This window comes from Neovison vison, chromosome 9 (assembly GCF_020171115.1).
Source record: "Neovison vison isolate M4711 chromosome 9, ASM_NN_V1, whole genome shotgun sequence".
Lineage (NCBI taxonomy): Eukaryota > Metazoa > Chordata > Mammalia > Carnivora > Mustelidae > Neogale > Neogale vison.
In genome coordinates this window covers 21,721,775-21,735,199 of record NC_058099.1, presented here as the reverse complement: position 1 = coordinate 21,735,199, position 13,425 = coordinate 21,721,775, and positions in this window count along the sequence as shown.

Sequence of the window (13,425 nt, the reverse complement as noted above, 5' to 3'; positions counted from 1 at the left end):
TGTGAGGGATGAATGAGTGTAAATGGTATTTAGAGTGTGCTCATTCTAAACTGAGGTGGGTTTGGGCATGACTAGATGATTGGTGGAGTGGCCCATCCAGGGCTCTCTACTGGTAAAAAGTAAGAAGCTTCTTTGTTAAAAACCCATCGTGAGAAAAGGGAACAAAGGAGCATCATGTTTAGGCCAAGCACACAGCGTTGGGACCAGAAGTCAGCGTCCTCTCCCGTATGGTTTTGTGTATGCTACTCAGACTTGTCCCTGCACCATCCCTTTCCCCTCAGGATCTGTCCTGGGGTGCTGTGGACAGTGAATGATAAATATAAAAGGGCTGAGTCTAGAGATCTCAAGTGTGGTCCAAAAGAACGGGAGAGTGGGCAAATCGTATTTTTTGTAAACAGCAAGCAGACTTTAGGAGTAGGGAGAATGGGGACTCAGGAGAGGCCATCAGCCACAAGATCTGAGGCTGTAATGACAGGAGGAATAAAACCAGACCTCCAACTAGAACAGAGAAGGGACATTTTCAAATCCTACCACTCGCTATCATAGTATGCATTCTTCTTCTTCTTCTTCTTCTTTTTTTTTTTTTACATTTTTCTTTCCTCCCTAAAAGTTTATCATTAGCAATTTTTCAAGTACCTCTTGGTCTTGATGATTTTTCACTGGCTTCATATCTGTTGAATATTTCTTCGCCATAAAGTGTGTTAAACTATCCCTAGGATTTAAACACTTAAGCTGTTTCCAATATTGTAAGGAAAATGTTCAGCCTTTTCCTGACTCAAAGCATTCTAGATTCTCGAAAGGGGTTAGTTAGTGAATCAAAGTGATGAAATAATTTTGAGTGCTGATAGATAATGTTTCAGTGTGACTTTTTAAATTCCTGCAAAATGTATTATCATTAAAAACAAAAACAAGACAAATTATCATTTTACATCATTCCCTCATCAAATCTGGGATGTTATCATTTAAAAGCATTCAAGTTCTAGTTGACAATTTTCCTTCTTTTCTTTGCTAGTTCATTAATGAGAAGTGGTATCTACTGGCTCCTTTCCTTTCCTCCAACAGAGATTTTTTTTGCCACAATTGTTTAACTTGATTATCTTTCTAAATTATTTTTTCATTTCCTTTGTCCATTAAAATTCTATTTCACTGCCCTCTCTGATAATTTTTCATAGGTTTTAGATGACTCCGAATCCAAATCTTAGACCTCATGCCCAAGTAGAAAAAGAATTACAGATGCAGGTTATAAATTCATGTAAAATATATCTATATAAACAGTGCATACGGAGGTTTTTGTTACTGATAAAATAAACTGCCAAGGCTTACTAATATGATACATGCAATTTCTGAAAGGGATGGCAAAATATATAAGAATGTGTTTTAAAATTATGTAAGAACATGAAAGTATATACATAAAAGTACAATTCATGAACAAAAAACGTGCATATTAATAGTTACCATTAAGTGAACAAGTACTAGGTGTCCAGAATTTTAAAGACTTAAAACAAAGTAGATTTTTTGCACAAGGAAACTGAGGCTCAAGGATACACTAAAAAACAATTCAAATCTTGGTTGACATGATTTCAAAATTGTGGTCTTTCCATATGATGCTTTTCTTCACAACTGGGTTGCCAGATAAGTCATAACAAGTTAAAAGGTCATAAAACTCCTATTTCCTCTCTAGTCTAACAGTCATAATTTGTGTTCCCTGATGTATAAAAGTTTATGGCTTTATAAAAAATTGAATGTTAGTTTGGGAATACATGCAATTAGATAAGATTCTTATTATTAGACAAACATAGTACAAATACTAAGACCTGGAATTATAAATATTGTTTATACCTACCAAAGCAGGTCTCAGATATTTTTACTTCATCCAAAATAAGTAGAAATTCCTTTTTCAAATAAAGAACACTGATGAGAAATTGTTAGGATGAGCTGCTTCTGAACCAAGGAGAGAAAAGATCTGCTGGAAGTCTCCTAGGAGTCATCACTTGTTGCATAATATATTGCGCAATAAATTCTAGATCAAATGTAATAATAAAAACATAAGCATTCTCTACAATTGGAAGCTGATTTCCTGACTTTCCAGTTTTAAGGACGATCCCATAGAATTAGTATTGTACAATGGATATTTCCCTGCTTTAACAGCTCAGGACAGAAAACAAAGTCACATTTTTAAAATATTTTCTCTCTCTCCACACAACACCGTCATATCCAAGATAAGCCTGCCAACACCAGGAACGGACTCCTCAATTCAAGGCCTCATTCCTGGTTATAAGTCCCTAACTCTTTTCTGTACCACCACTGGGCCTGACATTACCACATGATGTTGAAGTCCAGGAACTTCTATCAGTTAGGCATGACCCAGCTTGTTTCCTACCAGGTTTATGGTAAAATGGCACATACCTTCACCAAAAATCTTTCAACCCATCAGCTCTATGGTAACTGTCCCCTGCCAGGGATAGCCCCCTCAGTTCAGACTTTTCTACCAATGGGAATGGGACATATCTGAAGTTTATTCAACCAGCTTATAGAGGACAAAAGACTGAAACATAAGCAACACATGTAGGGAGACTGAGAATCTGGATATCATGAACCAAATAAATGACCACTTGTTCAATCATTGCTTTCATTAAAATAAAACCCCAGGAGCAAAAAAAGAAAGAAAAAAAAAGAAAGGCTGTAAACACAGCCCACATAATATACTGTCTGGGTTCATGTCTTCCCCAAGACACAGTCAGGACCAGGATGACTGATCCAAGATCTCAGATCTCAGCATCTGCTCTCTAAGAGTTATTAAATTCTCTCTTCCTCTCCCTTCTTCTCTGCTCCCTCTCTCCCAACCCCCCTTTTCCTGTCCTGTCTGCCCCCCAACCCCGTATTTCCTGAGAGCAAAATTCTTTGTATCTTCTCATTCCCAAGATCTGTCCTCCTTTTCTATATCCAGTTTGGTTTTGGTTTTGGGGTTTTGTTTTGTTTTTCCAGGAAAAATCCAACCATGTTATAACTGAAAGTCTCTTTCAGAGTTTGTTTTGTTTCCAATTAAATTAATTGTGTTGAGTTGGAAATCGAGCAATGAGCAGATAAATTCATATTATATGTAAGTCCGTCCTGAAAATATGTTCAAGAGTTTGGGATGTGATGGACAAAATATGCTTTGGGACATGAGAACTTCAAAATCTTACAAGAAGATAGTCTAATCCATGAATGTATATTAAACTTTGACCATAGCCATTTACTTAGAGTAAGAACCTGAAAGAGCTTATTAAATCACCTATTAAACACAGCAACTGTCCAAGGAACTGTCTCTCACATTAAACACTGCTCTCTCCATAACAAGAAAAAAGCATTAATACTCTAAAGAAGGGCCTCAGAATATATGTAAATTCTAGAAACTTCAGAAAATGATTATCAAGGGACTTGATTTTTTTATTCTCTAAGTAAATAATGCACAACAGTTAGAAACGTTTGGTGACCTATTAATGAAAGTCAGTCTGCATAAATTTAATTGGGTACTGGAAACTGTTGCTTGGGTTGCCAACAAAAACAGATGGAGAGTATCATTTCAAAGAAAGAGGTAATGAAACTTCCCTTGAATAAATTGCTTAAGAAAAATGGTAACACTTGACAATAGAATTAGTTTTAAGAACACACACCATGTGACATTTAAATGGAAAAAGAAAAGAAAAGAAATAAGAGTAAACCAGCTAACTTCATTCCTAACACGTATCAGTCTGATGTCCAGAAAGGGCCAGCTCCTTCCCCAGCAACTACCTCATCGTCAGACCTCTCTAGATATTGCCAGGTAAAAGGAAGAGAATGTTCTGACCATCTGCTTCATCGGGGTTTTATTCACACAAGTGGTAGAGAACCCAAGTCTAAAAGATAAGGAACACATGTAGACAGATGATGAAAATCTGGACATCGTGAACCAAATAACTTACCAATTGCTTAATCCCTGGCTTCATCAAAATAAAACTCCAGTGGAAAGAAGATTCTCATGACTCATGGGGAAGGGAAATTTTCTCATTCCAGTAAATGAATTTCTGACACATATCCACAGCTGTTATATAGCCATAATTAAGACTGGGAATTAGACAATTCAATTTGTGGGGATAATCTATCATTAATCATTCAAAATAAATAGATACTCCAAACAACACATATTCTTGTGTAGCATGTTAGACTAGGTAGAATACCAAATGCTACAGACTCCTTCAAGTCCCTAGCCAATGTTTTGTGACAACTCATCACTCTTTCCTACCCCATTTCATGTTGTTTTCCCTTGCTGTCCACGATCGGCAATCTGCCTCTGTTTTTTCCATCACATGCTTCATCTACTGGCAGCACGTCCCGCACTTCAGCCACTTGATCAATTTGTGGTTGATTCGTTACTAAACAGTTGGAAACTCATTCTAATTCTCACATGGAGCATACTATCTCTAACCTGATTTTGTTTCTACCTGTCGTTATGGCACTGAGTGAGTCATGACACTTCCTGGGTTTTAATTTCCCCATTGTTAAAGGGAAGAAGGGTAGGATTAGATAACTCCAAGACCCCCCTCCAACTGTCACACTCTCATTCTAGAACTCACAGTAACTTCAGACTGGTTTCTAATTCTTAAAGTACTTTCAGTAAATGCATCGCTGAGTTTGATCTTCCTAGAGCCCTTTGAGGTAGGTAAGGTGAGCGTTACTAGTCCCATTTTAGAATGAGGAAGATGGGGCTCAGCATTAAAAAAGTTTATTGAGGGGGCACCTGGGTGGCTCAGTCAGTTAAACATTGAACTCTTGATTTCAGCTCAAGTCATAATCTCAGGGTTGTGGGATCCAGTCCTGTGTTGGGCTCTGCACTGGGCATGGAGCCTGTTTGGGATTCTTCCTCTCCCTCTGTCTATCCCCCTACCCCCACTCACATACACTCTCTCTCTAAAGAATTGCTTTTTTAATTAAAAAAAAAAAAGTTTAAAATGTTTACTGAAGCCACACCACTTGCTGGTGGCTGAAGTCTTTTGAGTCCTAATTTAGTGCTTGTTCCATTCCACTGTGCTATTCCATGATACACTAAGATGAACAGAGGCTCCCAGTGGGCATACTTAGGGGAAAAGGATGGTCAGGATGGGGTATTCATTTGACTCACTGCCGTTCTGGTGGCCTTTTTCTTGACGAGTGCCTGAATGAGATAGGCTGGTAGACTTCTCTGAGGGATGAAGAGCTTCAGACAAAGGGTGAGGAAGAGAAAGAAGAAAGGGAGAAATTTAGGAGCTGCCAAATGCGGTGAAACTTTAGGGAAAAAATATGCTTGAGAAGGACTTTTAAAGAAGTCTTGTTCTCAGGTATGCATTGAAACACCATCTTCCTTATCCATAATAAAACAAGAGGAAAAATCAATATTGTCTGTCAAAACATTGTTTTTGAGTTAGTCCTGTCTTTTCTTTTGATTTTCAGATGTGTGAATTTCTCAGATGGGTCCCAACATACGAGTTATAATAAAATGAAGGACAGTTTACATATCATCAGTCCCATTTGTGCAAAATTAGACGAAGCAAAAAGTTCCCCCTATATATTTCTCTTTCTCTCTTTCTGTCTCTCTTTCCCTCTCCCTCACATACCCAGACAAAGAAGGTACTGTTAGCCATTACTTTGACCTGACAATATGTAATCCTCTACTTACTTTTTTACTGAGGGAACAGCAAACTATGAGCCCATTAACTGTCTGGTACACCTGGGATTAGTTGTGTGCCATAGAAGATTACAGACAAAACAGGAGGATGTGAAACTGCCTTTTCAACGGACTCCAACTGAATGCTGAACCTTCAGGGGGCATTATTCAAATGTTGAGATTCATCTGGAGTTTAGGGAATCACAGTGTACTGAAAAAATAAGTCAGCATAAAGCCAAAGGAAAGATTTGAGTTGCCTGATCTAAATTAAGACTCTTTCCACCCTAAAACCTCTCCTAAAAGGCAGTATTTCCCAGTCTGAGGGATCTGAAACTGGAGGCTGCAAACTGCATGCAAGGAGTCTACAAATCGATATGGCACATGCATCTTTTCAACTTGGAGATACCTAAAATATGAGTAAGGTGGGGCAAAATGACATTGCAAACTTCAAAGTTTATTAACTACTGACATAATAAGAAACACAATGAATGGGGCGCCTGGGTGGCTCAGTGGGTTAAAGCCTCTGCCTTTGGCTCAGGTCATGATCTCAGAGTCCTGGAATCGAGCCCCGCATTGGGCTCTCTGCTTGGTGGGGAGCCTGCTTCCCCCTCTTTCTCTCTGCCTGCCTCTCTGCCTACTTGTGATCTCTCTCTCTGTCAAATAAATAAATAAAATCTTAAAAAACAAAAAAGGAAAGAAACACAGTGAAGTCCAGCTTAACTTCAGATCAACTCAAAGGGACTTGTTTGTACTTTACAGTTTTAATCTATCTTCCAAACCTACTCTTAAAATTGGCCGTGCACATGGACAACAGTAGTATCCAGCTAATTTGTTCAGCAGATGAATGTCTTTTACTCCTTCACCTTGGGAAACCATTTTTATTAAGCACATCCAAAGGGGTAATTTCCATAAGATAATGGGAGTAGAGCAGAATATCCCAAATTTCTTATTAGACATAGCAGAATATTACTTAGAAAGCATTCAAATTTAGCACAGTGTAGTTACAGTGAAACTCGGCAGACGAATCTCTTTGGATCCACACAGGAAGCGGAAACTTCTACTTTCCGAGTTCCTTCTACATGGCAATCCTTCAGTACACACTTATCACTCCAATCTTAAGAGCTGAGTATTATTGTTCTCATGTTAAGAAGACATAAGTGAAGTAAAGCTTAAGTAAAATGTTTAAGGTGACTCAGCTCTCAAGTGACGGAGTGTTCCTTACACTTAGGTTTCTCTGATTATTGGTCTCCTGTGCTTTTTCACTATATGACAACACCACCACACCCTCATTTGACTTCTTCACGCTAATGTAGCAACTCCTTAGCAAAGTGAGTTGTGTATACCACAAAGTACAAGAATATACACAATTTATCCCTCGTTTGGCTCATATTCCTTTGCATTTGGAAAAGCTCACTAAGTGTATAGAGGAAGATGGGGACTTGCACTCCAGCTGCGTAATGCATTAGGATTTCAAATGACGTTGAGCTATTAGAAAAGCGGCCTTCATATATTATAGAATTGAGAAAGATTGACGGAACCCAAATACATGGCATGCCTCTTTTCCTGCTGGAATCCTGAAACTACTGAAAAAGGCAAAAAAGTGAACAGATGAGAGCCAAATTATCTCCTTTATTTCTGGTAAAGGCTAGAGGGAAGGACATGGCTCTTGGGCTGTCAAGTGGACTTTCTAGTATTCTACCCCCAGAATCAGGCAGACTTGTCTCCCTATCACAAACCAATTGGACAATGTCAGCCCTTTCCACAATGGGACCTGTACCTGTAGAGTGTACCATAGGGGAGCCGATCAGTACGTGGGCTTCTTTCAGACAGTTTGCTCCTAAGTAAAGGAAGGAAATAAGGGGCCGAATTATGCATGCCTCATTCCTTTTTCAAAATTTTAAATCAGGTAATTTACTCCATTCATGACTATGAGAGAAGGGTCTAAGGAAAGAATCTTAGAGAAACACGTAGGGAAAAAAATCTTATGAAAATCAGGAATAGGGAGGATATAGTACTTCCCTAAGCAGTTTCAGTGCCTAAATGCTATTTGCTTATAGGGAGGTTGAGCAGCAGAGATGTTGTAGGGGAGAACAAGATGGATAAATCCATGTCCCGTACCCAGGACTAGAGTCAAGCATTCAGACACAGAGACAAGCAAGAGAATGGGACCAGGAAACCAGAGAAAGGAAGGCTGAATGGAACATCCAAACAAAGGATGGCCAGAAGCCACTCTCTGGAGCTGGAGGATGAAAATCTGAGAAATAGAGACAGGAGAAAAGGGGTGAACAGTAATGAACAGTAATAGGCAAATAATAGGCAATAATAGTAATAGGTAATAATAATAGGCAATCTCCTGACACGGGAGCTACTGTCTAGCACAATGTAGTTACAGCGAAACTCAGGAGACGAATCTCTTTGGATCCACACAGGAACTGGAAACTTACACTTTCCGAGTTCCTTCTACATAGCAATCCATCAGTACACACTATCACTCCAAATTAAGAGCTAGGTATTGTTCTCATTTTAAGAAGATGGAAGTAAAGTAAAGCTTAAGTGAAATGTTTATATAACATTTTAGTAAATCGGAAAAGTTCCGAAAGTCATAAATCCAAAGAAGTGCTGAAACCCATCTCTCACTCACAGAGTAAAGTCAAGGTTTCCCTGGCTTGGCTTACCTAGTCAGAAGCTTTTAAGTATAGAGGGGCATCCTCGAGGTGGATACAGAGTTCCATGAGTGTCGCTCTTAGCCAGGACCCCGGGTTCTGGTATTCCCCACAATACACCTGGGGTTTCCCATCATAAGGCATCAGGGCCGATGTTCAAGCCTAGAAGGGGAGAGGTATCCTGGACCTGAACGGAGAGCTGGAAGCTGCAATTGGAGCTGAAAGGCCACAGAACTGGAGATCTCTGTTGGCTTGACTGGTGGTGACCCTTTAGTTCGGGGCACAAATTAATGGCACATGTTTGTCTTAGAGGTTCTTTAGAACATCCTGAAGTGTCCCCGGAAATTAAGCAAATGCTGATATAATGTAGATATTATGAGTTTTTAACTGTTTATTAAAGTTAGAAATTAGTTTGGTGATTATTAATAGAAAACCAAAAACAATGGGTCAAGTTAGAAGTTTATTTTTTTCCACTACGTAAGTGAAGTCCCTAGGTAGGCAAACTTAAGCTATGATGGCAGTTCCATGAAGCCCACAGACTTCATGGTAGCACACTAGAGGGACCCAGTGTCCTTCTGGCTTTCCACACCACAATCCTTAGGGTAAAGTCCTCATAGTCATGCCTTCCACTGACACTCCAGCTATCACGTCTACGTTTCAGGGAGAAATAAAGGGAAGGGCATGGAACAAAAAGATGTCTGTTCTTTTCAGTAACTTTTCTATAAAAGTCAATTTTGACAAAAATTGACAATTTCTGCTTATATCTCATTGGGTAGAATTAGGTCAAAGTCTACCCTATGATCAAGGAAGGTGGAGATTTGTACTGTTTCAGATGGACACACCACAAATATCAACAAAATCAGATCTGTTGGCAAGGAAGCAAAGAAGAATATAGAAAGGCCTCAAAAGGGAGCCCACTGTCTCTCATACAGAGGTACAGGGAAAAAGGATGGGAGGGCCTGAAACTCATGTGGATATTCTGGATCAAGGATTACAGTGACTTACTAATACTACACAAATTCAATGGGGGTGCCCCAGGGAAGTTCATGTTTCAAGAGTGAGTAGAACTACTTACTACACAAACGTCTAGGCTTGTCATTGCTGCAGACACAATATCATAGTTGTCTTGCACTAAATCAGTGGTTCTGAACTACATCTTTTGCAAGAGTGCTGGTCTCTCTAGACCAAAGGCACCAGAATACTTACTTAAACGACAAACTCCCCGATCTTGCTGCACAGACACGGTGTGGGCATGATGTTCTATGTGGTGCCATATCAGAAAAGGCTACTAGAAGCCGTCATGCACTGTGGTGAGGTTTTGCAGAAGGGTGTAAATGACTCCAGCTTAACAGGTCCTTCTGCACAGTCTAGGCCACCTCTGGAGACAGCGGCTGTGTTCCCTCCTGAGAGAGAGGAAAGTTGGGGCAGCCTCCCCTTCCTCCTAATGACACAGCCTGATGGACAGAGGGCTTGACTGGCTTCGTTGCCCTCCCAGCACTGGTTCAGCAGAGAGATCAGACCTCTCCAGGAGGAAAGTGCACATCCCCAGGTATTTTGCTGATCCTCCCCCATCCCCAACTCGTGCCTCAAATGCTTCAGGCTGGGAGTACTGGAATGCACCAACACATCAGCCCGAGTCCTCTTGGAAAAAGTTTTTCATCCCTCAAAGGCAATCTCCTTGAAGATAGTCAAATCACTCTTGCTTCTTAGCCTCCACATATCTTAGATTTCATAAACTCTCTACAGATAAATACTGTTCCAACATATAGATCCATACTTACATACATACATACATATGTGGTTATCTAAAAGTCTTATGTTAAATTATGCATTCCCTTTTTAAAAAAAAATCAATCCTTTGCATAGGAAGGAAAACACTTTTAAACAAAAACATTTCAGGTATGTGATTGTACCTGTAAGATAAAACAAGAGATGACAGGAAGAACACAGAGAAGGGGGGAGGAGAGGCAATAGGTGCTTTTTACTCCCACATATAAAATTGATCCCAGCAGAAGCTAATTACAAGATCCAAGCAGGAAATGATCAAGCTCCCAGAACTACACTCCCATCTACATCTTCTACCATGTTTCCAAATCCTATGCTAATGTTCATTCTAGGCCCTTCCTCAAGTTTTAATCTTGTATTTTTACCCCATTCAATACAGCCATCACATAATAAACACACTGGTATGAAAACCTCTGTTCTTAGTGGTCTGGATATTCCTTGAATATAATCTCCCATCTTGACTTCAATCCCACTGAGGTCCATTGATGTCCCTGCCATGGACAATCTCAAGTCATCAGTCCTCCTTGTGGCCAATCAGTGCCCTTGTGTGCCCTTAACAGAAATTATCAACACCCTTGTGCATTCAGTGGAGGACCAGTTATAGTTCAGACACTGTCACAAAGGGCTAGAAACCAAAGGAGCTGCCATTTTATCAACCCCTAGGCTGACCTGCCTATGATCTCAGAATTCACCTGCAAGTCATATTTCATTTCAGTGAAACACTTCTTCATAGTGGCTGGCTAGTTTTTGTAAAAGCAATTTACATCCATTTCCTCTTATTAGGTCATGTGCCCCTCCCACCAGTCCTTCAGGCAGTTATTAATCATTATATTCTCTTGGGACATATTTCCTTCATCTTTCATACTTTTTGGAATCCTAATATCCTAAAACAGTTAAGCTTCCAAAAGCGACTTATCCTAAGATATTACTCATACATCAAAAAAGTAGCTTTCAGAAACATCTCAAACAACTAGCTCCTTCCTTCAAATGATTTCTAACGCAGAAACTTGATGTTTAAGCAGCTCTGTTTTCAGCGGTGAGAGACCCCACATAGGTGGGCTTGTGCTCATTTCTGACCCCTCAGGGTGTCCAGAAGTACTACTTCCAGAAACCTAGGAATCTGTAGGCCTCGTTTTGAAAACACGTATGCTGAAGGAATCTGAATACTTTCAATACCTCATAAATATTGAGAAGTTCCACCTTGATTTGGAGACCACGTCATGCTTGAATAGATCTAAATATTTAAAGAGTATATGAACAACAAATAAGTCAATACAGAATCAATGAAAATATGCCACAACAAAGAAGGGAGCCAACCATAAGGCATGAAATCTCAGAACAGAAGTACTGTTGAAAATAATAAAATGATCTCTACAAGAACCAGAACAAATGCTGGCAACTACTATTCCCAAAGATACAGAAGATGTTACCTTTGTAAAGGAGAAATAGCAAGCTTTAACGAAGAATACAATTGAATGAGGAAAGAGATACTGAAGAAACCAGAAAAAAGTAGAGGAAAGTCCAATATATCATAATGAAATTAAGAATCTGTTGAAGGGGGCACCTGGGTAGCTCAGTGGGTTAAGCTTCTGCCTTTGGCTCAGGTCATGATCCCAGGGTCCTGGGATCAAGCCCCGCGTCAGGCTCTCTGCTCAGCAGGGAGCCTGCTTCCCTTCCTCTCTCTCTGCCTGACTCTCTGCCTACTTGTGATCTCTATCTGTCAAATAAACAAATAAAATCTTTAAAAAAAAAAAAAGAATCCATTGAAGGTGTCAAAAGGTCAAAAGGAGAAGTTACACTGAGTATCTGAAACAGAAATATTGAAGACAAACTTGAGAAGGCATCACTGCACTGGAAGCAAATGAGAACAAAAAATTTAATTGTGACAGGAAAAAACAATAATTTTTAAGAACATGGAATTGGCTAGGGGCCACTGGGTGGCTCAGTAGGTTGAGTGTCTGCCTTCTCTTCAGGTCATGACCCCAGGGTCCTGGGATCAAGCCCTGCATTGGGTTCCTTGATCATCAGGGAGCCTGCTTCTCCCTCTGCCTGCTGCTCCCCCTGCTTGTGCTTATACTCTCTCTCTTTCTTTTTCTCTGTCAAATAAATAAATTAAATCTTAAAAAAAAAAAAAAGAAGGAAGGAAGGAAGGAAAGAGAGAGAGAAAGAAAGGAAGGAAGGAAATGGAATTGGCTAGATCATCCTGACAGGAAATAACTAAAGAATCATCAGACTTAGGGGCATCTGGGTGGCTCAGTGGTTAAGCATCTGCCTTCAGCTCAGGTCACGATCCCAGGGTCCTGGGATAGGGCCCCACATCGGGCTTCCTGCTCACTGGGAAGCCTGCTTCTCCCTCTCCTACTCCCCCTGTTTTGTTCCCTCTCACTGTGTCTCTCTCTCTGTCAAATAAACAAATAAAATCTTAAAAAAAAGAAAAGAAAAAAGAATCATTGGTTTTAAATGACATATTAAACCAGATGAACTTAACAGATAGCCACAGAAGAACAAGGAATAAAATCCAACCTAAGATCGATAGTGTCTTGAACAAAGAAGTTAGAAATAGTAGGACCCTAAAACAAACCAAAAAAAAAAAAAAAAAAAAGATAATAGAAAAAGAAGAAAAATTTTCTGGATCTTAAAAAAAAAAAAAAAAAGAAAGAAAGGCCTGAATCTATTTAAAAACAAAAAACAAAACAAAAAGGAAAAACAGGGTTCATCATGTTCCAGGAACAGTTACTGAAACAAAAACGTTCTCTAGACATGAAAGGGCAAACTATTTTAATTATGTGGATAAAGAAAAGTACTATAAGATGTAAGAAGAAACGCTTACTTAGAAAGGAAAAAATTCAAGTTTGCCTCGGTCTTCATCATATGTTTAAATTCCAGAAGAAAATGGAGGTGTGTCAAAATGTTGAGAGGAAAAATCCTAGCAAGCCAAAATCCCAAACTTAGTCAACTTCTCCTTCACAAACAAAACCAACAGGAAAAACTTCTCATGCAAGGATGCAGCATAAATACCACAAATGTGCCCTTGACAGAAATGTCCTGAAGTGCATTCTACAGCTGAAGAAGTTGAAAGGGGCTCTGAGAAGTCAAAAGTCAAAATTTTAAGTCAAAATTTAAAGTCAGTACATATAGGAAACAATGTAATGTGGAAAATAACTATAAAACTTATTGCAAATACAATTTTAAATTTTCACTCAAAGCTAAAAAAAAAAAACTTGCAAGGAAACTTTCATCAGTTAAAATAAAATGTTGTTTAGCTAATCCTCAGTGGGGAAAAACTAAAAGCTTTTCTGGTAAGGTCAGGAACAC